Raw genomic sequence first — 24969 nt, 5'->3', positions numbered from 1 at the left:
GTGGCGTGGATGACCAGTTAGGACTTAGGGATTAAAACGTTGATGAAAGAAATTAAAGAAGAGTTACTTTATGACAACACATTTGCTTCAGTGATATTTTTAGAGCAAGAACTAATACGTTGAAAATAAATATTGTAAATAGACACAATGGGGGGAATGTTAACTGTAATTTTTGTGAAAATGAGGAGGAAGATTTGATACATTTCGTGTTGTTTTGCCAGGAATATAGAAAAGAAATGAATGAAGTAACTGAGCTACAACAACCATACGAGAAAGACCTATAGAAAATAGTAGGATTATTTTTATTAAGTGAAACAAATGTATAAAAGAAAAAAGAAGTATTAAACTTGATGTGGAGGAAAAGACAAAAGAGTATACGAAGATAAACTTTGGAGGCGCCGTTGCAAAGGCCACGATGCCTCACCCCTGAACCTATACGTGAACCTGAATCGGAATTTCAGAAATCAGGTTCCCAGGACAAAACTTGTAGATAAGGTGTTATACGTAAGCAGAAGTTGTAAAATAAATGTAAGTTTTTATATATAATCGTAATGGTTGGGGTAAAGATATCAGATGTTGTACCTGTCAGTACTATAATTCTGTGTTGTTTAACCTCTATTAGGCTAAACTATCGGCGCCAATGAGATCATGCCATGTAATCCTCACAGCTGACTGCAATATGGGGAATACCAAGTCTTTTGTACCTTTGAAATTATGAATATAGATTTTCTTGTCATTGTTATTGCACTGTATTACAGGGTAATGTAACTTAGAGAAAAAACTAATTTTTTTTCCATAGAAAGGGTCCGTTCTCTTCTGATATATATGTACGTGCACCTTTTGCGATAGCCATGATGAAATATGGTATTTTAGACTTATTTTTATGTAATTCGAATGATTTTGTGTGTTCGTTGGGACAGACTGTGAAATAATGACAAAAATTAATTTGGAAAGGGAAAGAAACAACACCACCTAACATAAGGTGGGTGTGTATGTATGATTACGGCTAACTTAGAATACGGCAGTGTAAGAGGGGTAACGCCCCCCCATTAGGTAAGTAGGTAAGGACACAGCTTGTAGGTTAGGGGGGAAAGTTTAGGTTAGTTTATGTCCATTTTGAATCCCCGAAGGACGAACTGGCCGCTGATATACAAAGGCTCCCATAAGTTTTCCCACCTAACCTAACCTAGTAGCCGTATCCTTATCTACTTACCTAGGCCAGGGAGTGACTACCACCACTGTGACCCCTGAAGACTGTGTCAAATTCTGCGTTTGCTTCCCAACGGACTTCACTCTTGACAATGTAACACTAAGTCATAATGTTTTATAAATCATAAAAATATTTATATACTTGTATTTCAGTGTTACTGTGTAATTCTAAACAATAGCTCTGCCAGCAAGTTATCAAATTTAAGTACTTTCACTTAGAAGAGGGAAGTCCAAGGTTTCATTTGATATATAAACCTAAGCGGCGCTAGGTCTAGAAGTGGTTTAAAAACAAAAATTAGTTGGGCCCACTTGAAAAAACTCAACTTCCTAATTCTCTCAAATTCATCTTCAGACTGTGGTTTCGTTTTTTCGTTTGTACGTTAAACACCTAGACTATGTCATCATCGACTGTATTCTATGTAGCAAGACGTCACCCAAACGTCATAGTTTTTATCCTATGAGGATTATCCACATTTTACTTGGGACTAGCATTTTAACAAAACTAGCATCACGTGACTTGAATATCCAATCAGGTGACAGTTTTACCAGGAAACTAAAACTTTTTGACACTTTTCACACAATTTCCACCGCTAATTTTTCAGTCTTTTGATAGCCATGGAGGCATGTGAACCTTCAACTTCTGGTGCGGTTTCTCATTTACCATCTACTTTGACATCAATTTCTGGGGATTTTCTCCCAAGTTCTTGTCTCAATTGTTATTTAAATTATAAAGATTTTGTTTTGAATTATTGTGGTAACATTGAAAGAATAATAAAGTACTGCCAAGATGACAGTGTTATTGAAAGTGAAAGTGACACTATTTGTCCAACCTGTGGTTCTAAGGGCCAACTTGATATTAACAAAAAATCATTTTGGTACGTAAGAGGGCATGTTTTATTGAAAAACAAGAAGAAATTGAAAAGGTGTAGTTTTTACGTATCCATTTTAAGGGAATTTGGTTTGAAAAGTCTCATTTAGATTTAGAATCTAATTTGTCATTTGTATATAATTATATTGTTATATTTAGTTATAAATTTGTTGAAAATGAATTAAGAATTTCCCAGAAAACTAAATGATTGGTGCTCATTCATTCTTGAGGTTATTTTGCATTGGGTATTGAATTAGAAAGGTGCAGCTCACCTTTACCCTTCAACTTAAGTACACAAAGGGTTTTAGGCTGTCTTATATTTAATATAGCTGGGTAAGGGGGGGTGCCCATTAAGTAAGGATGCAGCTATTAGGTTAGGTTAGATAGTTTGTTTAGGTTAGTTGGTAGCCTTGTTTATTGATAATTCTATGTGTGCCATTATTTGTATTTTTAAATGTATTTTTTCAATATTTAACTTAGCCGGTGATTATAATAGCTGCAACTCTGTTGCTCGACAGAAAACTCTAAGGTAGAATTCGCCAGCGATCGCTACACAGGTTGCGGGTGTGCCCAACAGCGCCATCTGTCGTCCAGATACCCAGTACTCAATGTAAACAAAGAACTCAATTTTCTCTCTGTCGTGCTCCCGACAAGACGTGCTTATTCGCTGTTGCTAAACTGGATTTGTTTTCACAACTAATTGGTGAAGTACACTATTCTAGTTTTGAGCTTTCGCTATGCGGGTGTTTTATCTTCATCTTAAATCTTGAACTCGTTTTGGATAGATTTAATTATGGTGACAAAAAGAGTATGGACTTTCTTTCACTTTTAAATGGCCGACCCTTCCCTTAGCGGAAGTGTGTTTAGGCTTTTAGTAATTATATCACGTTATAGATTTTCCTCTATATATTTTATATCTCTCCGCCTTTATTAGGCCTCTTCGATTAACTTTCCATTTATTATAAACATATAAAAAATAATTTTAATGTTTTGTTTATATAGACCTTTCCTGAGAGTAGGCGGTCCTAACTTGGAAACCGAAGTTAATCAACGTTGAGCCCTTTATATCGTAATTAGCTTTTAAAGAGCTAAGGATTTAAAACTTTTTGAATGTAATATTTTATGAAAGAATTTCTTTGATAGTCTTCGTACTGTTTTCAAAGATGAACTAACGTTTAGTTTATTTATGCTACGCAGTTGTTGACGTTCAGGACGTTCAACATGCGCTCTATCGTTACGATAGAGAGAGAGTGTATCACGGTTTCACTTTGCAGTAAGAGTATATCGATTCTGACGTTTTGTTCATTCTTTCTTAGCTTAAATGTTTTAAATTCTATTTTAAATGAACTTTTTATTTGAAAAACCTTTCAGTTTTTTCCTTTAGTCAAATAACATGTTTTTTTGACGAAATATAATTGGGCTCTTCTCTTAGGTGCGAAATCAAGAGAGAAAGAGAGAGAGAGATAGAGACGGAGGGAGAGAGAGGAGAGAAAACGTTCCGTTCAAGCGGGTAACGTTGTTCTCGTGTTACTCTCGTCCCTAGTCGCTGTACGGGGAGGAAGGATAAAAAGTTTTAGTTTTTTATTCTCGTCCCCAGGCTATGTGCGGTGAGAGATTGAAAACGTAGTTATATGAACTAGTGTTTAGTCTCTTTCCCAGCCACTGATTTTTTTTATCTTTAAATATGTTTTCTGTTTTTTGCTGGTATTAATGAGCTTGCATTATACGACTGATTTCGCAATTACTACCTTTTAATGAAGGGTAGAATTGCGTGTTTCAGGTAGAAATCAGTAAAAGTTTCAGTGAAATAAGTGCAAAACAGAAAATCGAAGTGATAAAGTGATATGCGCAAAGTGTTACAGTGTTGTGTCCGAGGGTTCGTCTGTTCGTGCCTGTCGTTCACCTAGTCCGGGACCTCTTACATGCTCCCAAGCCCAGGGGAGAAGTAATGTCAAACGACTTATGGGTTCGAGAGGCCTTGACCAACGAACAGACGTTTTCCCTCTATGGTATCGGGTGTATCTTACCAAGATCTCCCCTACCATAAGACGAGAGAGACGTTGTTTCTCCTCGTCATCCGAAGGCTTTTCGCATAAGAAACCTGTCACAAGGTTTCGAAGCCCTTAAGCGAAAGTCAGTCCTTTCAGGACAGGTCCAGCGTCCTGGTTACAACCATTAGGACAGCTCTGACCCTATGCAGTCATCGGATAACTGCTCGCCGCCTAACAAAAGCGTAACACAGACTCCGAGAGTCTTTTTTTGTAGGCAAAGTGTTGCGGTCACAGACGTTACCCTCGTCTTTTACCACAACCATTTCCGTTGATCCTTAATGGGTTGTATGGCAAGACATGCAGTATATGCTTGCCTCCCTTATGGAAGACTATTCTGCCAATTAGTCCGTTGAGTCTAGTCGTTTATCTCATCCATATCCTGGCTTTCAGCCAACCTAACGTTCCTTTGTGCTTACTGTTGACGTTGGCGTAGCTTAGTCACGTCAGTCAGGTTGTTTAGAACCACACTCGATGCGGTCTCGTGTGGTTTTTCAGCCGCATTTGGACGTTAGGCCACTTGCTGAGGCTCCTGTTGACGTTCAAGACGTTCACTAACAATCGGAGTTGACTTGTTTTGACGCTGTGCGTCAACCTCCGCATTCTAGAGTTGTTTTGACTGCTCAGTCTAGGCAGTCAAAGCAGTCTCGAGTGGATGCTGTGCGTCCTCACGCACCTGTTGTGGTTGACAGTTCACAGACTGTCAAGCAGTTACATGACGTTGCGTTCTGGTCCGCTACTAATGCACCAGTGAGTGTGGACTCTGCTTGTAAAGCATTGCCACCACGGTAGGTCTCTCCCTTGCTTGAGACTCAGCTTTTATCGGACAAGGTTCCTGTAGATGAGGAAGTTGCTGTTCCCCCTCCTACTGATATTCCCTTGAGGACTCTGTCAGATGGAGAGGAGCCTAAAGCTGCTTAGCCTCCTATGGACTTTAATTAAATCATGATGATTTTTTTAAGGATCTTTGTCCGGATCTTTTTGTAACTGCTGCTCCTCGTTCGCCTAAACGTCAGAGCTTACACTAGGCCTAGCTACTTTGAAGCCGTTGTTTTTAAGCTAGTGCTCTCTCGCTCTCCTAGAGAGCTTTACGTTGGCTAGGCGACTGGTTTTTCACCAGGAGGAGTTTGGGGGATACAGCCTTTGCTTTCCCTTCTTTTAAACTGGTTTATAGAGCGAGAGTCTGATATGACACGAGAGAAGTTCTCGGCTTGGGAGTTCATGCCTCTGCCCAGATAGACTTCTCAATTCTCGTAGACTCTCCCTGGCGCCTGGCCAGGAGACGCTCCAAGTTGTTTACAGGTCAACTTCTCAGCTGTTGTCGAGCCTTTGAAGTTTTGCTGTACAATTATGTCACGCATAACAAGGCTTTCAGGGATGGTAAACGGTACCGCCTCAGTCGCTAACCCCGTCTGTTGCCACACCTGCTCCCGTAGACCCTAAATGGGCTTTGCTGCAAGACATGCAGTCCAAGCTTGCATCCTTGATAGAGGACTTTAATGCGGAGAAGGTTGCTACCGAACCTTCTGGCCAACAACCTTCCAACCGGTCGGTTGTGCGCCCTGTTGACGCTGAGGTAACCTACTCGCGTCTGCCAGTTGAGGTGGTTCCTCCACCGATGCGACCCAGTGTGGGTTGCCAGCCGCACGTTGACGTTAAGCGACGCTCGGAGGTGGTTGTTGACGTTCAGGACGTTCAACAACCAGCAGAGGTGACTTGTTTTGACTCAGTGCGTCAACCTCAGCAACCCGGTAGGGTGTTGACTGCACAACCCAGACGGTCTAGACAGTCTCGGGTTGACGCTGTGCTTCCTCGCGCACCCATGGTTGTTGACAGTTCACAGACTGTGCAGCAGTTCCATGATATTACGTCCGGCTCCGTCACGCATCCACCAGTGCGACCGGACTCAGCGAGCCAGACGTTGCCCACTCCGTTGCCGTTTCCTCATCAGTTTTCGGATGAGGAACCCTCTGATGAGGACGTTGCTGAACAACAAGACGATCAGCCCCCTAGAATAGATCAAGCCCTGCTATCCATCCAGAAGATGCTGAAGAAGGAACGCTGCTCAGTCAGGCTGTGGATGAGTCTGGTAGGGACGCTGTCATCCGTGGAACAATTTGTGTCACTAGGAAGACTACACCTCCGTCCTCTTCAATACCATCTAGCTTTTCACTGGAAAAAGGACAAGACGCTAGAAGCGGTCTCGATCCCGGTTTCCGAAAAGATAAAGTCTTGTCTGACTTGGTGGAAGGACAATATCAACCTAAGAGAGGGTCTTCCCCTGGCTGTTCAGACTCCCAACCACGTTCTCTTCTCGGACGCATCGGACGTGGGCTGGGGCGCGACACTAGACGGTCGGGAATGCTCAGGACTGTGGAACTCGAGTCAGAGGAGCATGCATATCAACTGCAAGGAGCTGTTGGCAGTACATCTGGCCTTGAAAAGCTTCAAGTCTCTCCTTCGAGGCAAAGTGGTGGAAGTTAACTCGGACATCACCACGGCCTTGGCGTACATCTCCAAACAAGGAGGTACCCACTCACTGACGTTGTACGAGATCACAAGGGACCTGCTCATCTGGTCAAAAGGTCAAGACATATCCCTAGTAAAGAGGTTCATCCAAGGCGACTTGAACGTCATAGCAGATTGTCTCAGTCGGAAAGGGCAAGTAATTCCAACCGAATGGACCCTCCACAAGGATGTGTGCAAGAGACTTTGGGCCACTTGGGGTAAAACCATCCATAGATCTCTTTGCAACCTCGCTGACCAAGAGGCTTCCAATCTATTGCTCTCCAGTCCCGGACCCAGCAGCAATACATATAGATGCTTTCCTCCTAGATTGGTCACATCTGGATCTCTACGCATTCCCACCGTTCAAGATTGTCAACAAGGTACTGCAGAAGTTCGCCTCTCACGAAGGGACAAGGTTGACGTTAGTTGCTTCCCTCTGGCCCGCGAGAGAATGGTTCACCGAGATACTTCGATGGTTAGAAGACGTTCCCAGTAGTCTTCCTCTAAGGGTAGATCTTCTACGTCAGCCACACGTAAAGAAGGTACTCCAAAGCCTCCACGCTCTTCGTCTGACTGCCTTCAGACTATCGAAAGACTCTCGAGAGCTAGAGGCTTTTCGAAGGAAGCAGCCAGTGCGATTGCTAGAGCAAGGAGAGCTTCTTCCATTAGAGTCTACCAATCAAAGTGGGAAGTCTTCCGAGACTGGTGCAAGTCAGTTTCTGTATCCTCGACCAGTACCTCTGTAGCTCAAATAGCTGTTTTTCTCTTATACCTGAGAAAAGGACGATCCCTTTCAGCTCCCACTATCAAGGGCTACAGAAGCATGTTGGCATCGGTCGTCCGGCATAGAGGCTTAGATCTTTCCAAACATAAAGATCAGCAAGACCTCCTTAAGTCTTTTGAGACCACCAAGGAGCGTCGTTTGGCTACCCCTGGATGGAATTTAGACGTGGTACTAAGATTCTTCATATCAGACAGGTTGGAGCCGTTACAATCAGCCTCCCTGAAAGATCTCACTCTTAAGACTCTTTTCCTGGTATGCTTAGTCTCGGCTAAAAGAGTCAGTGAGATTCATGCCTTCAGCAAGAACATAGGATTTTCGTCAGAAAAAGCCACTTGTTCGCTACAACTTGGTTTTCTAGCCAAAAATGAGCTGCCTTCTCGGCCTTGGCCTAAATCTTTCGATATCCCCAGCTTATCGGAGATCGTAGGCAATGAACTAGAAAGAGTCTTATGCCCTGTTAGAGCTCTTAAGTTCTATCTAAAGCGTACAAAACCTTTACAAGGCCAATCTGAAGCTTTATGGTGTTCAGTTAAGAAACCATCCTTGCCTTTGTCAAAGAATGCTTGGTCAGACTTTATCAGATTGTTAATACGAGAAGCTCATTCACATCTGAGTGAGGAAGACCGAACTTTGCTTAAGGTGAAGACGCACGAAGTTAGAGCTGTAACAACTTCCGTGGCCTTTAAGCAAAATATATCTCTGCAAAGTATAATGGACGCAACCTATTGGAGAAGCAAGTCAGTGTTCGCGTCATTTTACTTGAAAGATGTCCAGTCTCTTTACAAGAACTGCTACACACTGGGACCATTCGTAGCAGCGAGTGCAGTAGTGGGTGAGGGCTCAACCACTACAATTCCCTAATTCCATAACCTTTTTAATCTTTCTCTTGAAATGTTTTTATTGTCTTTTTTGGGTTGTCCGGAAGGCTAAGAAGCCTTTCGCATCCTGGTTGATTTGGCGGGTGGTCAAAGTCATTTCTTGAGAAGCGCCTAGATTAGGGGTTTTGATGAGGTCCTGTTGTATGGGTTGCAACCCTTGATACTTCAGATCCTAGGGGTCGATCAGCATCCTAAGAGGATCGCGAGGCTCCGTAAGGAAGACGTACTTAAAAAGGCAGAGTAATTGTTCAAGTCGACTTCCTTACCAGGTACCTATTTATTTTGTTTTTGTTATTTTGATAACTTCTAAAATGAAATAAAAATTCTTAGCTCATAATAATGTAAACATATTTTGCTGGTCTCTACCCACCCCCCTGGGTGTGAATCAGCTATTATAATCACCGGCTAAGTTAAATATTGAAAAATGTTATTTTTATAATAAAATAAATTTTTGAATATACTTACCCGGTGATTATAAATTAAAGGACCCTCCCTTCCTCCCCAATAGAGACGCAGTGGGACGAGGAGAAAATTGAGTTCTTTGTTTACATTGAGTACTGGGTATCTGGACGACAGATGGCGCTGTTGGGCACACCCGCAACCTGTGTAGCGATCGCTGGCGAATTTTACCTTAGAGTTTTCTGTCGAGCAACAGAGTTGCAGCTATTATAATCACCGGGTAAGTATATTCAAAAATTTATTTTATTATAAAAATAACATTTTTAAATATTAAACTTAGCCGGTGAATATATAATAGCTGACGTCTCCGACGGCTCGACAGATTCCAAAAACTCGCGAGCGATCGCCGTGAAGGTTGCGGGTGTGACCACCAGCGCCGACTATCGGCCAGATACCGCATATACTTGTCAATTTCTCCAGTTCTTCTCTGTCGGTCTTGTCGACAAGTTGGTTCCGCTCGCTTTATAACTTCGAGTTTTCGACCGAATTGGTGAAGTACTTGGTTTTGGTTTTATTGCTTTCGCCGTGTTGGATTATTCAATACTATCTTCAAAAGAAATGCTTTTGAAAGGAGAGGAAAAGTGTTTTGCCCTTGCTTTTTTTTTAATCTCTGGTTTTTCCATAGAGAAAAGATGGCCGACCCTTCCCTCAGTGTACGGAAGTGTGTTAAAGGCTTTTAGTAATTTTTTTTTTATCACTTTATAAATTATTGTTGATATTTATAGATTTACCTCTATATATTTTATATTTTATATCTCACCCGCCTTTATTAGGCCTCTTCGATTAGCTTTCCATTTATACTAAACATCAAGATAAATTTTATGTTTTTGTTTATATGCGGCCTTTACCTATTCCTAGGCGGTCCTAACTTGGAAAACGAAGTTAAACAACGTTGAGCCCATTCAACTTTAATTTTTGTTTAGTTTAAAACAGTTGCTCTGTAAGAGTGATGAAATGAATATTTTTTTAGAAAATATTTTAAGAAATATATTCTTTGAATAGTCTTCGTGCTGTTTTTTCAAAGATGAACTAACGTTTGGTTTATTTATGCTACGCAGTTTGCGCTCTATCGTTACGATAGAGAAAGAGAGAATCACGGTTTCACTTTGCAGTAAGAGTAAATCGATTTTGACGTTTTGTTCATTCTTCTTTCAAACTGAAGTGTTTTAGATACTAATTTAAAGGAACTTGTTAATTTTCAATTTCTTAGTCCTTTCAGTTTTTTCCTTTAGTCAAATAACCTGTTATTGACGAAGGGTGAGTGGGCCATTCTCTTGTGAGTGACAAGAGAGAGAGACGGAGAGAGAGAGAGAACGATCCGATCTTTATTCTCGTCCCAAGTCTCTGTACAAGGAGTTTGGGAGCGAGTAACGTTGTTCTCGATTCAGTTTTTTTTTACTCTCGTCCCAAGTCTCTGTACGGGGAGAGAGGATAAAACGTTTTAGTTTTTATTCTCGTCCCAAGGCACTGTACGGTGAGAGATTGAAAACGTAGTCCTTAGTGAACTAGTGTTTAGTCTCCTTCCCAGTCACTGATCTTTTTAACTTTATATATGTCCGTTTTATTCGATATATATGTATATGTTTATTGATTTTTGCATGTGTGTTTCATTTTGTACTAATGCGCTTACATTATACGACTCATTTCGCAATTCTAACCTTTTGATGTAAGGGAGAATTGCGTGCATCAGGTAGAAATCAGTTTTATTCATGTCTAATGTAAAATTGAAAAATACGATATCAGTGAAGTAAGTGCAAAAAACATGTTCTGTGTTGCGGAGGGTTCGTTTGTTCGTGCTTGTCACTTGCCTAGTCCGAGACCTCTTTCAGGCTCCCCTGCACCAGTGAGAAGGAATGTCGTAGGACCTAAGGGAGTGAGGAGTGTAAACCAACGAACAGACGTTCCCTCAAAGGTATCAGACGTTGCTTGGCAAGCACGTCCTTGCCATAAGACAGGAGAGACGAAGTTTCTCCTCGTCTTCCGATGATTCGTCTCTTTAAAAGCCTGGGCGTAAAGTTTCGAGACGGTTGAAACGTTTATTAGTTTCTTCAGAACAAGTTCAACGTCCTAGCTGTAGTCATAATAAGAGTCCCGTTCATAGCGATGACGTTCATGTACAGACGTTTCTGCCACAGACTCGACGTGACGTTGAGCGGTAGACACAACGTGACATCGAGTGTCAGTCACCGTAGTCTCGATATAGCATCGATCAGCAGTCACTGCTGTTTACTACGTGACGTTTGAACGTCAGCCACTGCAGTCACAGGTTGATCCGAAGTTAGATATGCTGTTAAAGCTTTCTTCTTCAATAGAAGCTTTCGATCCTGTTCCTGTGCGGAAGGATCCTTTGCTTTTTGTACGTCACGGTTCTGGGATACGTGATTCGGGTCTTCAACCTTCTAGACGAGCTTTGTTACGCCACGCTGACGTTATCTTTAGTGACAGCTTTGCTGTTAAGCGAGATGCGGAGCATAAATCTCGATGTAACTTTGATCGCTTTGAACGTCAGCCACTGCAGTCACAGCGTGACGTTGAGAGGAAGACACCGCAGACACGACGTGACGTTGAGTGGTAGACACCGTAGACATGACGTGACGTCGAGGGTCAGTCATCGTAGTCACGATATAGCATCGAACAGCAGTCACCGCTGTTACTACGGGACGTTTGAACGTCAGTTACTTCTGTCACGACGTGTAGTAGAATAACATTCTCTGCAGTCACAACGTGACATCGACCCTACAACTTTAACTTCTGTTCATATACAAGTTGATGTAGCCTGTCAGGCTTTTCCTTCACGTCATTCTGAATATAAATCTCCTTCTCGCAAGACTTTAGATTTATCAGATGATGTGCCTTCTGAAGAAGTTGATGACCCCCTTTCAACTAATGTACCTTTGGGGAGTCATTCAGAAGAGGAGTAACCTAGGGTGGTCCAACAATCCCTTGTATTTTAATTATGAATTTCTTTAGTGAAATTTTGTCCTAGACTTTCTTCGACGCCTACTTTTACGAAGTCAGTTCTCTCTTGTTCTTCCAAGAGGGCCATGCTCTTACTGGGAGACTGGTTGGAATCCAGGAGTAGTTTAGGAAAGTCTGCTTTTGCTTTTCCTCCTTCTTAATTAGCTTCTCGCTCGGGCATCTGGTGTGACACAGGAGAAGCTCGAGGAGAAGTTCTCGGCTTGGGAGTACCTGCCTCTGCCCAGGGAGACTTCTTAAGCCTTGTGGACTCTCCTCGTCGTCTAGCCATGAGACGCTCCAAGATTTTATGGTCGGCTTCAGAGCTAGACCATCTCCTGTTAGGAGTTTTTTCGAGCGTTTGAAGTTTTTATTTGTTGGATTGGTCCCTGGGAGCCTTAAGTAAGAAGGTCTCTCCAGCTGTCAATGTTTTGCTGTACAATTATGTCATGCATGAACAAGGCTATCAGGGATGGCTCCAATGATCTGGCAGCCACGTTCACTGCAGGAACAAGGCTATCAGGGATGGCTCCAATGATCTGGCAGCCACGTTCACTGCAGGAGTACTTAAGATGTAATTGCGTTCAATGTGTTCATTGTCAAGACAAACTTCACGATGAAGACTACCAAATCTGTCTTGGCAGCAGTAAGGGAAGGCGACTGGATGGTCTCTCTCGACCTTCAGGATGCATACTTCCACATCCCGATTCATCCAAACTTTCAACAACATCTGAGGTTTGTGGACGGGAAAGTAATGTACCAATTTCGAGCACTGTACTTCGGCCTCATTCCTGCTCCTCTTGTTTTTACAAGGCCCTTGCAAAATGTAGCAAGCTTTCTACATTTTTTGAGGATTCAGAGCCTCCCTTTATTTTGACGACTGGCTAATCAGGGCGTCGTCATTAAATCGCTGTCTGGAGAGCCTCTAATGGACATTAGGCCTAACCAAGGAGCTAGGTCTCATAGTGAACGTAGAGAAGTCGTAACTTACAGTACCCCATCCCAGACTATTCTTTATTTGGGAATGGAGATACAGTGTCGGATTTTTCGGGCCTTTTCGTCTCCCACAAGAATGGAACAAGCTCTGTTAAAAGTCCCTCACTTGCAAGAGAAAAACAGTTGCTCTGTAAGAGTTTGAACTAGCCTCGTGGGAACTCTTTCATCGCTGGAGTAGTTTATCTCTCTGGGGAGACTCAACCTTTGCCCTCTCCAATTTCACCTAAACCATTGGAACAAGGAGAAGGGCTTAGAGAGTATCTCTTTCCCAATCTCCAACTCAGTCTAGACATGACTGACTTGGTGGGAGAGCATCATCAGACTTCGAGAAGGTCTTTCTCTTGCGATCAAGAACCCAAACCATGTGTTGTATTCAGATGCATCGGATTTGGGTTAGGGAGCTCCACTGGACAGTCTGGAATGCTCGGGTCTTTGGTCCACGGATCAGAAGGAACTCCATTTAAGGCAAGTAACATCCCTCCTTTGGCGAGATTTGTGCAAGGAAAAATGAATGTCTTGGCGGACTGCCTCAGCAGAAGAGGACAAGTCATCTCCATGGAGTGGACGTTGCACAAGACTTTGTGCGAGAAGCTATGGATGACATGGGGTCAACCCACCATAGATCTTTTTGCGACTTCACTGACAAAGAGGCTCTCGACTTACTGCTTTCCAGTTCCAGATCCAGAGGCAACCCACATAGACGCTTTCCTGCTGGACTGGTCTCACCTGGACGTTTATGCCTTTCCACCTTTCAAGATCCTAAACAAGGTGCTGCAAAAGTTCACCTCTCACCAAGGGACCAGGTTGATGTTGGTTGCTCCACGCTGGCCCGCGAGAGAGTGGTTCACAGAGGTACTTCTATGGCTGGTAGACGTTCCAAGAAGTCTGCCGTTGCGGATGGATCTCTTGCGACAGCCTCACGTAAAGAGATTTCATCAAAGCCTCCCCACGCTTCGTCTAACTGCCTTCAGACTATCGAAAGACTCTCTTGAGCTCGAGGGTTTTCGAAGGAGGCAGCTAGAGCGATCGCGAGGGCTAGAAGATCCTCTACCATCAGGATCTATCAGTCAAAATGGGAGGTATTTAGAGACTGGTGCAAGTCCTCCTCTATTTCCTCTTCCAAATGCCTCTGTAGCGCAGATTGCGGATTTTCTGCTTTATCTGAGAAACGGTCGCTCCCTCTCTGCATCCACCATTAAAGGCTACAGAAGCATGTTAGCTTCTGTTTTCAGGCATAGGGGTTTGGATCTTTCTAATAACAAAGATCTCCAAGACCTGCTTAAGCCTTTCGAGACTTCCAAGGAGCGTCATATTTCGACTCCTGCTTGGAACTTGGACGTGGTCCTACGGTTCCTTATGTCAAACAGGTTTGAACCATTAAATTCAGCCTCCCTGAAGGATCTTACCCTCAAGACACTTTTTTTGGTGTGCTTGGCTTCGGCTAAAAGGGTTAGTGAGATACATGCTTTTAGCAAGAACATCGGCTTCTCCACTAATAAAGCAGTATGCGCTCTTCAACTTGGTTTTTTGGCCAAGAATGGACTTCCGTCTCGTCCTTGGCCTAAATCATTTGATATCCCCAGTCTTTCTGAGATTGTGGGGAATGAAGTTAAAAGAGTGCTGTGCCCCGTTAGAGCTCTTAAATTTAAATTTTATTTATCCAGAGCTAAACCGCTACGAGGTTGTTCAGAGGCTTTATGGTGCTCCGTTAAAAAGCCCTCTTTGCCCATGTCTAAGAATGCGTGGTCTTATTTTATTAGACTTTTGATTCGGGAGGCACACTCTCATTTAAGTGAGAAGGATCGTAATTTACTTAAAGTCAAGGCTCATGAAGTCAGAGCGATAGCAACTTCAGTAGCGTTTAAGCAAAATAGATCCATTAAAAGTATTATGGACGCGACCTTTTGGAGAGGCAAGTCGGTATTCGCTTCATATTACTTGAAAGATGTCCAGACTCTTTATGAGGACTGCTACACCCTGGGACCATTCGTAGCAGCGAGTGCAGTAGTGGGTGAAGGCTTTACCACTACATTCCCTTAATCCCAATATCCTTTTAATCTACTCTTGAAACTTTTAATCTTATTTTGGGTTGTACGGGAGACTAAGAAGTCTTTCGCAATCTTTTTGATTTGGCGGGTGGTCAAAATGTTGTTTCTTGAGAGCGCCCAGATTAAGGGTATTGATGAGGTCCTGTTATAGGGGTGTTCGCCCTGGATATAACAGCTCCTGGGAGTCTTTCAGCATCCTGAGAGGATGGCTGGGCTTCGTGAGGAAAGCAGACTAATGAGGCAGAGTAATCATCAGAGTCAGCTTCCTTACCAGGTACCTTACTTAAGTTGGTTTTTTATGAAATAATTGTCAAAAAACTCTTGAGCATATACGCCTTTATTGTATTAATACTGGTCTCTACCCACCACCATGGGTGTGAATCAGCTATTATATATTCACCGGCTAAGTTTAATATTTAAAAATGATATTTTGATTATAAAATAAATTTTTGAATATACTTACCCGGTGAATATATAAATTAAAGGCCCTCCCTTCCTCCCCGATAGAGACCCAGCGGACTGAGAAGAACTGGAGAAATTGACAAGTATATGCGGTATCTGGCCGATAGTCGGCGCTGGTGGTCACACCCGCAACCTTCACGGCGATCGCTCGCGAGTTTTTGGAATCTGTCGAGCTGTCGGAGACGTCAGCTATTATATATTCACCGGGTAAGTATATTCAAAAATTTATTTTATAATCAAAATATCATATTTAATTCATTCCCCACCCAGAACCCCCGGTTACCCACGGGGGTTCCCCTAAGATTGGAAAGGGGTAAGCTTTTGATAAAGCACTAAGTAATTCATCAGAAGAAAAAATTTCAAAATTATTAGTGGTGGAGCTATTGTATAGAATTACTGCTATAACATAAACATAGATTATGTATAATGTACTTCATTGTCTTATTCCTTATTAATTGATTCAGCATAGAAAATAGCAAAACAGTAATAGATAAAGAAAATGACTGCCAGCAAACATATTAATAACTATATCTAAGAAAAATATTTACAATATCTTACAAAATTCATAAAATACAGTTGTTCCGTAACCGAAATACAAACCACGCTATTTACATTGGGTTTACTTTCGGCGTAGATGAAATGACGAGCCAATAGTTTTTAACTAGGGTTAACTACCCCCACGCTAGTTAGCGGGGGGGGGGGGGAGTAAGGGAAGAGGTAGCTTGCTACCCCTCCCCCCCACACACTGGTGATTGCTTCACTTCACTTTTGGCTCCGGCGATGAACAGACGTGTCTGTCCATCGTCCTTGTTTGACAGCCTTAATCTTTTTTGCTTTTCCTCAGCTTGTGTGTGTTTGAAGTTGGCCTCACCCTTGGATATCCATCATGCGCAAGTGCCCTGGTATTGCCGGTCGCCCTTGCGGTACTTTCATGTCTGGGGTGGATACGGATCCTCACACCCTTTGCCCGCAGTGTCGAGGCCGACGGTGTGACAGAGAAAATACTTGTAGTGAGTGTAGGGAGTGGTCTGCCTCCCAGTGGGAGAAGTTTGGCCGCCGGCGTAAGAAGAAGTCCAAGAGAGACCGTTCTCCTTCTGGGGTTGCCTTGAAGGAGGAAGGCTCTCGGGACTCTTCTTCCGTCGCCCAAACCTCCTCCGAAGCTCCCCCCTCGTCCGGCTCCTAAGGAGAGACCGCCGAGTGGGAGCACAGGCCCTAGTTCTGTTTCCTGACCTTGGGTTGTGGGAGAGGGCGTCGCCTCCCAAAGCGGGGCGGCTCCCCCTCCTCCCCCGGGGGAGGTTATTGATAATGATTCTTTGTCTCATGATGATCTCTTTCAGCTTTGGGCTTCCTTGGGGCTGAAGGGCCTGCCCTCCAAGGAAGCCCTGTTTGACCTTGTCCAGTTGGGAGCCGCTGTTAAGCAGTCGCTGGTGATAGCAGAGGTAGATCCTCTGTCTATCGTCGACGTCGTGGTGACAGAGGCTTCCGACGGGTCGGGGTAAACCTCTGCGGTTCCTGATGAGGATGACGTTGCTGAAGGCTCTCCTCCCCCTTCTGTACATCCTTCGAAGGGGGAAGGGAGTCCTACGGGCTCTTCTTCTGCCAAGCCTCCCTCTCGGGGGAGCGCTTTGACTGAGACTCCCCTTCGGAGGACGGATGATCCTGACGACCCTCCTCGTGGCCGCCTTCGCCGTAAGGCTCACCGTCCGCTACGTCGTAAGGGCCTCCCGTCACCCTATAAGGTGCTAAGAGGCGCCTTTTTTAATCTTCGCCTCTTTCCTCCGATGGGGATTCTCCTCGCCGTAAGCAGCCTGCAGCTCCTGCCTCCTTAGACCTCTCCGGGGATCGATCTCGTTCTCCAACACCTTCCAGACCTTTCGCCCCTGGTGCAGATGGACAGCAGTCTGACCTCGTCATCCGACGGGCAACGGTCCCTTCGGGGCAAAGGGTTGCCTCCCACGGTGTGGATGCTTCCCTTGCGCGTCAGGGTTCCCCTGCGCACCCTTCTGCAGAGTTAGCGCACAGGCGCTCTCCTGCTCGCCAACGCTCTCCTGTTCGTCAGCGCTCTCCTGATGATCGTCGCCCCACTGCTCGCCAGCGCTCTCCTGAGGACTCCTAACATCCTGCTGTTCCTGTTGTGCGCCTAGCGCGCCATCGGTCTCCTGAGCGCTCTAGATCTCCTGCCCGTCAGAGCGCACTTGCACTCCCAGTTCCTGATACGCGTCCTGTGCGCCCACGTACGCCCGCGCGACCTAGAACTTCGGTTCAAGCCTTGTACAAGGACTCTTCTCCTCGCCCTCACGATCCTGCTCGTCAGCCTGTTCCAGGGCAACAACGCTCGCGGTCGCCTACGCGTACTTCTAAGGCTACTGTACGCCCTCGCGCCCACGCTCCTCCTGTTCCTGAGGCCGTTCGTGAACGTTCGCCTTTGCGCAACGCGACGGCAGCTCCCACACAGGATTCCACGCGTCGCCCTTCTGCTCGCCAGCGATCACAGACGCGTCAACATTCGCCTGCTCGTCAGCGATCTCCTGCGCGTCAACGGTCCCCAGCGCGTCAGCGATCCCCTGAACATCGGCGATCTCCTGACCGCCCGCATGATTTTTCGCCTGCGCGCAAGCGCTCTCCTACGCGTCGGCGCCCAGAGGATCTGGAGAGACATGTGTCTCCTTCTTCCAGCTCGCCCATGCGCGGGCGCTCGCCTGCGCGTTCTACGCGCCATTGCTCGCCAACGCGCCAGCGTTCACCAACGCGCCATCGATCGCCTGCTCGCCATCGATCTCCCACGCGTTACAGGTCCCCTGGACACCATCGACAGTGGTCGTCGGAGCGATCTCGCTCTCCCACGCGCCAACGCGTTTAATCGCAGATGCGTCAACGCGCTCACTCTCCAGCTCGCCCTCGCGCTCATGTGCTCACTCGCCCACGCGCTTACTCGCCTACACGCCCACGCGATCGTTCGCCCGCGCGCGACCGCTCCCGCACTCGACTCCTTAGTGTCGCCTACGCACGAGTGTCAGCACGACCCCCGTTCGTGTCGGGTTCCGCAGCTCGCGACAGCAGCAGGGACGCATGTCGCCAGACCGCAATCAGGATCGCCCCCGCCTAAGCGCAGGTCTCTTTTTCAGGATAGGGAAGACCCATCGGAGAGGTCAGAACAACTTTCTTCCCCTTTTTCCTTACAGGCAGGTCCAGTGGTGTCCACTCCGAAGGATCACCCGACCCCCTTCCCTCCAGCGGAAATTTCGGACTCTGTGTCCGTGTCTCGGCAGTCTTGGTTTGGTCCTCTGATGCGGGCGTTAGTGAAGGCTATGAAGCCGGCACTCGCAGATCAAGGACACAAACCAACGGCGGCCTCGCCCCCGCTGAAGAGAAGGATAGGAGTGGACTTCGTGGTGACTTCTCCCAGGGAGAAGCTGGTTCCTAAGAGGTCTGTCAGGAAGGCTCCATCCCCTTTGCAGGCGCTTTCTCCTTCTCCTGAAGACGAGGCTTTTCCGTCCTCAGGAGAATCCAGTGAGGTAGCGGTCTCCCCCTCGGCACCAAGGGGGGAGTCGTCTCCTCGTGGAGGGGAATCGTCTCGCGTGGAAGGCACCTTCCAGACCTCTTTGTTGGGGTCGTGTATCCCGCCCAGGAGGGAACCTAAAGACTCCAAGACGATTCCGAAGTCGTCTTCTCGAATTCGTCAGGACCCAGCTGCACCCCGGGAGAACGTCCACACATCTCCCCAGGAAGAGATTCCGGGGACGGGCGACTTAGCTGCCAGTCCACAGGGAGGAGACCAGCAAGAGTCTGAGCATGCCTTCTGGCAAGTCCTGAGCCTGATGAGACAGCTCAACGGGTTCATGGACCCCGTGATCGCCCCCCGTGAAGGCAAGGACGCGGTCCTGGATCAGGTGTACGGAACTCAGAAGCCCACCAAGGCCAGCGCGGCTTTGCCCTGGTCCCAGGGGCTGAAGAGTGCCAGAGCCAGGGCCAATGCTCAACTCGCGGTTCTCGCTTCCTCCAGTCGTTCCTCTGCCGGGAATAAACTCCTCCCACTTCCTCGTCTTCAGTAGAGGAGGTATTTTGAGATCATGGGGGAGTCAAGCCTCGCTCTTCCCCTCCATCATTCGGTAGAAGAGCTCGCTAGGGGAGTTCCCCTTGAGAAGCTCTCCGCCCGGCAGGTGACGTTCTCGACGTCGGAGATCCTGAGCCATGAGAAGGTCGTGAAGTGCGCCATGCAGGCCACTTTGTGGCTGGATAACTGGCTAGGTTCTCTGGGCATCCTATTGCGCTCCTAGGATCTGTCTAAGGAAACCAATAGGAAGGCCCTGGAGACCTTCCTCCTCTCGGGCACTCGCTCCATCGAGTTCCTGGCACATCAGGTTACCAACCTTTGGGCCAACTCGGTGTTGAAGCGTCGTGATGCGGTGACCGAGAAGATCCACCCGAAGGTCCCCGCTGTGGATGTCTGCAGGCTCAGGCACGTTTCCCTCCTTGGGGGGAATCTGTTCGAGCCGCAGGACATGGAACGCACAGCTGAGAGGTGGAGGAAGTCGAGCCAGGACTCCCTCCTCCAAAGGGCCCTTGCATCTCGGCCCTATAAGCCTCCAGCTCCGCAGCAGCAGCCTCGCAAGACACCAAAACAGGCACCGGCAGCTAAGAAAGTGGTGTCTAAGCCCCAGCCCTTTCCAGCCAAGGACAAGAGGGGCGGTAAGTCGTCCAGGGGAGGCAAGACTCCTAGAGGGAGCGGCCGCGGCTGCAAATGATGGGAGTGGCAGTCCCCCCGCGTGTCCACCTGTGGGGGGTTGCCTTCAAAGTTGCGTGCACAGGTGGCAGCAACAAGGGGCCGATGCTTGGACGGTCTCTGTGATCAGCCAAGGCTATCGCGTCCCATTCATGACATCTCAACCTCCCCTGACAGCGAATCCAGTGTCGTTGAGCTCCTATGACATGGGATCGGTAAAGGGGCTAGCCCTTCGGGCAGAAGTCGAGACCATGTTCAAGAAGGATGCTCTCCAGGAGGTCGTCGACGGCTCCCCAGGCTTCTTCAGTCGACTCTTTCTTGTAAAGAAGGCGTCTGGAGGCTGGAGACCTGTCATCGACCTCTCAGCTCTGAACAAGTTTGTCAAGCAAACTCGGTTCAGCATGGAGACAGCGGACACGGTCAGACTTGCAGTGAGACCACAAGACTTCATGTGCACACTGGATCTAAAGGACGCGTACTTCCAGATCCCAATCCATCCGTCTTCCAGGAAGTACTTGAGGTTCAGCCTAGACAGCAAGACCTACCAGTTCAAGGTGCTGTGCTTCGGTCTCTCCACAGCACCTCAGGTGTTCACCCTGATTTCATCTTGGGCGCACAGGAACGGCATCCGTCTCCTTCGTTATCTGGACGACTGGCTGATCCTAGCAGATTCGGAGTCGACCCATCTTCGACACCGAGACAGGCTTCTGGGACTTTGCCAGGATCTGGGGATCGTGGTAAATCTCGAGAAGTCCTCTCTGTAGCCGTCCCAACGACTGGTTTATCTAGGCATGTTGTTAGACACCAATCTCCACAAAGCCTTTCCATCAGACGACAGGATAGCAAGGCTGAGGAGGGTGGCGGAACCCTTCCTCAGGCGAGAAGAGCTTCCCGCCCAATCGTGGTTGCGTCTCTTAGGTCACCTGGCCTCCGTGGCTCGTCTGGTTCCAAACGGCCGTCTCAGAATGAGATCCCTGCAGTGGCGGCTCAAGTCCCGGTGGAATCAAGGCTCCGATTCCCCGGACTTACAGGTCCCGATAGGACCTTCAGAACAGACGGACCTGCGGTGGTGGCTGGTCGACGAGAACCTGCGAAAGGGAGTAGATCTTCTCGTCCTTCCCCCGGAATTGACACTGTTTTCGGACGAGTCAAAAGAAGGGTGGGGGGCGCACATTCTGAACCAGAGGACCTCAGGCCTTTGGTCAGAATCAGAAAAGTACCTGCTCATCAACCTGCTAGAGATGAAGGCCGTCTTTCTGGCTCTTCAGCAGTTCCAACGGACCCTGGCGGGTCACTCCGTGGTGGTGATGAGCGACAACACCACAGTAGTGGCTTATATCAACAAGCAGGGAGGTACTTTTTCGCAGCAGCTATCCCATCTTGCAGTAGAGATTCTGAGGTGGACCGAAGTCCACTCGATAACACTATCAGCTCGCTTCATTCCTGGCAAGAGGAATGTGCTCGCCGACAGTCTGAGCAGGGCTTCGCAGATAGTGAGTACCGAGTGGTCTTTGGATCCTCAGATAACCAACAAAGTCCTGACTTTGTGGGGTTCCCCGACCGTGGATCTGTTCGCGACAGCTTTGAATTTCAAGCTGCCCTGTACTGCTCCCCAGTCCCGGACCCCAAGGTACTCTGGCAAGATGCTTTCCAACAATGGTGGGACAACATCGACGTGTTAGCCTTTCCACCGTTCTGTCTGATGAGAAGGGTGCTCAACAGGACCAGACTATCGGTCAACTGTTCGATGACTCTGATAGCTCCGCTATGGCATCGCGCGGAATGGTTCCTGGACCTTCTGCAGCTCCTGATGGAGCTCCCGAGAGAACTTCCCCCACGACACGAGCTACTCAGACAACCACACTGCAACATCTTCCACAAGGCCGTAGCCTCGCTTCGGCTTCACGCCTGGAGACTGTCCAGCGTCTCCTCACGGAGAAGGGCTTTTCGCAACAGGTTGCGGTGGGGATGTCTCGGCACCTGCGAAAGTCCTCTGAGGGAGTCTACCAGGCGAAGTGGAGAGTCTTCTGTGGTTGGTGTCGTAGGAGGGGTATCTCTCCACTCGATGCCACTATTCCAGCAATAGCGGAGTTCCTCGTTTATTTGCGGGAGGAAATGCGCCTTTCGGTCTCAGCGGTGAAAGGCTATCGCTCAGCCTTAAGCTTGGCTTTTAGGCTGAAAGGAGTGGACATTTCTTCCTCGCTGGAACTCTCTCTACTCATACGTAGCTATGAGCTTACCTGCCTTCAGTCGGAAGTGAGACCTCCTCCTTGGAACGTGGTTCGAGTCCTCAGGGCTCTTAAGAGACCTCCCTTCGAACCATTACGCCTGGCCTCTGATCGCCACCTGTCTTGGAAGACGGCTTTCCTGCTCGCTTTGGCCTCTGCCAAGCGAGTTAGTGAACTTCATGGTCTCTCGTACGACATCGCCCATTCAAGGGGATGGGGGGAGGTAACGTTCAGGTTCGTCCCTGAGTTTGTTGCCAAGACTCAGAATCCTGGAGTGCTGGACCCACGATTCGACTCTTTCAGGATCGCGAGTCTCCGTTCTGTAACAAGTGACCCAGACCAGCTGCTACTATGTCCAGTGAGGAGTCTGAGGTATTACTTGAAGAGAACAGCTGCAGTTCGTCCTCAAGTGCGAGCATTGTTTGTTAGCACAGGCAGGACGAAGAGGAGGGTCACCAAGAATACCATCTTGGCTTGGATTCGAGGGGTTATCCATCACGCCTTGAGTCCAGACCCTCCTCCGTCACGTCGCCCTAGGGCACACGACGTCAGGGGCATTGCTACGTCCCTGGCCTTCAAGAAAAACTTCTCTGTGCCGCAGGTGCTTCAAGCTGGGGTCTGGAAGCGTCAGACGACCTTCACAGCCCACTACCTGCAGGACGTGACCCACAGGAGCCTCGATACCTTTTCTATCGGCCCTGTGGTGGCTGCACAACAGCTGGTCTAACCTCAGGCTCCTTTATGGACAAGTAGCAGTAGGTTGAGGGCGTTGTTACCCGGTTTTAGTCTGCGTGAATGAAAGAGTATGTCTGACCCTTACTTCTTTCTTCATCCTCCTCTCTCTATCCTCCTCTCTCTTGGGGAAGCAGCATCCTGGTCTCCGCATAGCTGACCTCAACCTCTGCAGGTAACCCATGCTTCCTTGTGCTCCTAGTATTAAGTTTAATACTGTCGCGTCCCCCATACCCTGACGAGGTGGTATTGGGAACTTCCTATCCTGGATTCCTATCTAAAGGTCTCAAGGTCAACTTCATAGGGCGAGTCACGCTCTTTCCTCCACACACAACTTATGTAGGCCACACGTTCCTTGCGAAGCAGGGAACTTGTGAGGTGCAGGGGCTCCTTTTCTCAAGTGCTACTCACTGGGAGGCGGAGCCCCCGGGTAAAGCCAAAGTCTGTAAGGCTGGCGACTTTCCACCCTTCCTAAGGGGTAAGTCACCCAATGTAAATAGTGTGGTTTGTATTTCGGTTACCGAACAAATGACAAATTCGGATATAATTTGTATTTTTCCTAACCATACAAACCTTAGCTATTTACACATATTTGCCCGCCAGCCCTGTCCTCCAAGTCAAGTCCTACCTCTAAGTGAAGTGAAGCAATCACCGGTGTGTGGGGGGAGGGGTAGCAAGCTACCCCTTCCCCTACCCCCCGCTAACTAGCGTGGGGGTAGTTAACCCTCGTTAAAAACTATTGGCTCGTCATTTCAGCTACGCCGAAAGTAAACCCAATGTAAGTAGCTAAGGTTTGTATGGTTAGGAAAAATACAAATTATCTCCGAATTTGTCATTTTACTTATTAATGATAATTTACAGAAATACAGCTTGATACAGTCCTTTGAGTTATAAGTTTATAATTTTTGCGACCTAGAAGATAACAGGAAACGACGAGGTTCCGAAGGTAAAACAGCAAAATTCCGGAGAGCAGTTTCAGATACAAACGATAATTAACGATGCTTAACTTCCGAGAATTATTTATTTATTTCTAAAAAGTAGTAGAAGCTTTGTAAAATTCAGCGTTTGTCACAGGTATCACATTTTGGCATCAGGTCACCTCGTACCCAAGTCACTTCATACCATAGTCAAGTCGTTCACAAATAATCAGTTATTCCAGGCTGTTGGGTAGTGTATAGGTGATTGGGTCACCAAATTTTTATCCGGCAAAATACTTGTCTACTTGGCTAATGTGCGTAGCGCAACATGTACTTTGTTCCGTAACTGGAATACAAACCACGCTATTTAATAGGGGTATTACTTTCGGCGTAGCTGAAATGATGAGCCATTAATTTTTAACGAGGGTTTACTACCCACACTGCTAGTTGGCCGGGGTAGGGGAGGGTAGCTTGCTACCACCCCCTCACACACCTGTACTTGAGCTCGCTTTGCTCTCGGCTCGGATGGTGGTCGGATGTGTCTGCTCTCATCCTCGTCGTCATATTGGCAGCCATTAACGCTTTTTTTCTTTCTTTTTCTAGCTACTGTGTATGTGAAGCTGGCCTCTGCGACCATGCGCACCTGCCCTGGATTTCCCGACCGCCCCTGTGGAACGTTCATGTCAGCGGTCGAGAATGATCCTCACACCCTTTGTCCTTCTTGTAGGGGCCAACGATGTGATAGTGTCAACAAGTGTGTAAGGAGTGGTCTGCCTCCCAGTGGGAGAGGTTTTCGCAACGACAGAAGAAGAAGTCCAAGCGGGATATTTGTCCTGCGAAGGTTGAGGAAGGTCGCGAGACCTTTTCTCAGACGAGAACTTCCAGCCCAAGCGTGGTTACGTCTCCTCGGTCACCTTTCATCGCTGGCCCGTCTAGTTCCTCAGGATATCTCTCCAGTGGCGACTCAAGTCCCGGTGGAGTCAATCTTACGACTCCCAGTACATCCAGATCCCCGTGGGACCTGCGGAGCTGACGGACCTACAGTGGTGGGTGGCAGACGAGAACCTACGAAAGGGAGTGGATCTTCTCGTCCTCCCCCCGGATTTGATGCTGTTTTCAGATGTTTCAAAAAAAGGGTGGGGGGCCCACGTGCT

The 24969-nt window shown here is 47.2% G+C and overlaps 1 protein-coding gene across 1 annotated transcript in view; it reads left to right on the top strand.

Moving 5' to 3' along the window:
- Positions 1-414: 414 nt before the first annotated feature.
- The window catches only part of eEFSec (eukaryotic translation elongation factor, selenocysteine-specific), a 77058-nt gene continuing 52503 nt past the window's right edge, over positions 415-24969 (top strand). Inside the window, exon 1 of the mRNA XM_068375333.1 lies at positions 415-528. The gene's annotated coding sequence lies outside the window, so the exon portion shown is untranslated. The remainder of the gene's footprint in view (positions 529-24969) is intronic.

The sequence above is a fragment of the Palaemon carinicauda genome, chromosome 6, assembly GCF_036898095.1.
Source record: "Palaemon carinicauda isolate YSFRI2023 chromosome 6, ASM3689809v2, whole genome shotgun sequence".
Lineage (NCBI taxonomy): Eukaryota > Metazoa > Arthropoda > Malacostraca > Decapoda > Palaemonidae > Palaemon > Palaemon carinicauda.
This window is presented reverse-complemented; position numbering and strand designations above follow the sequence as displayed.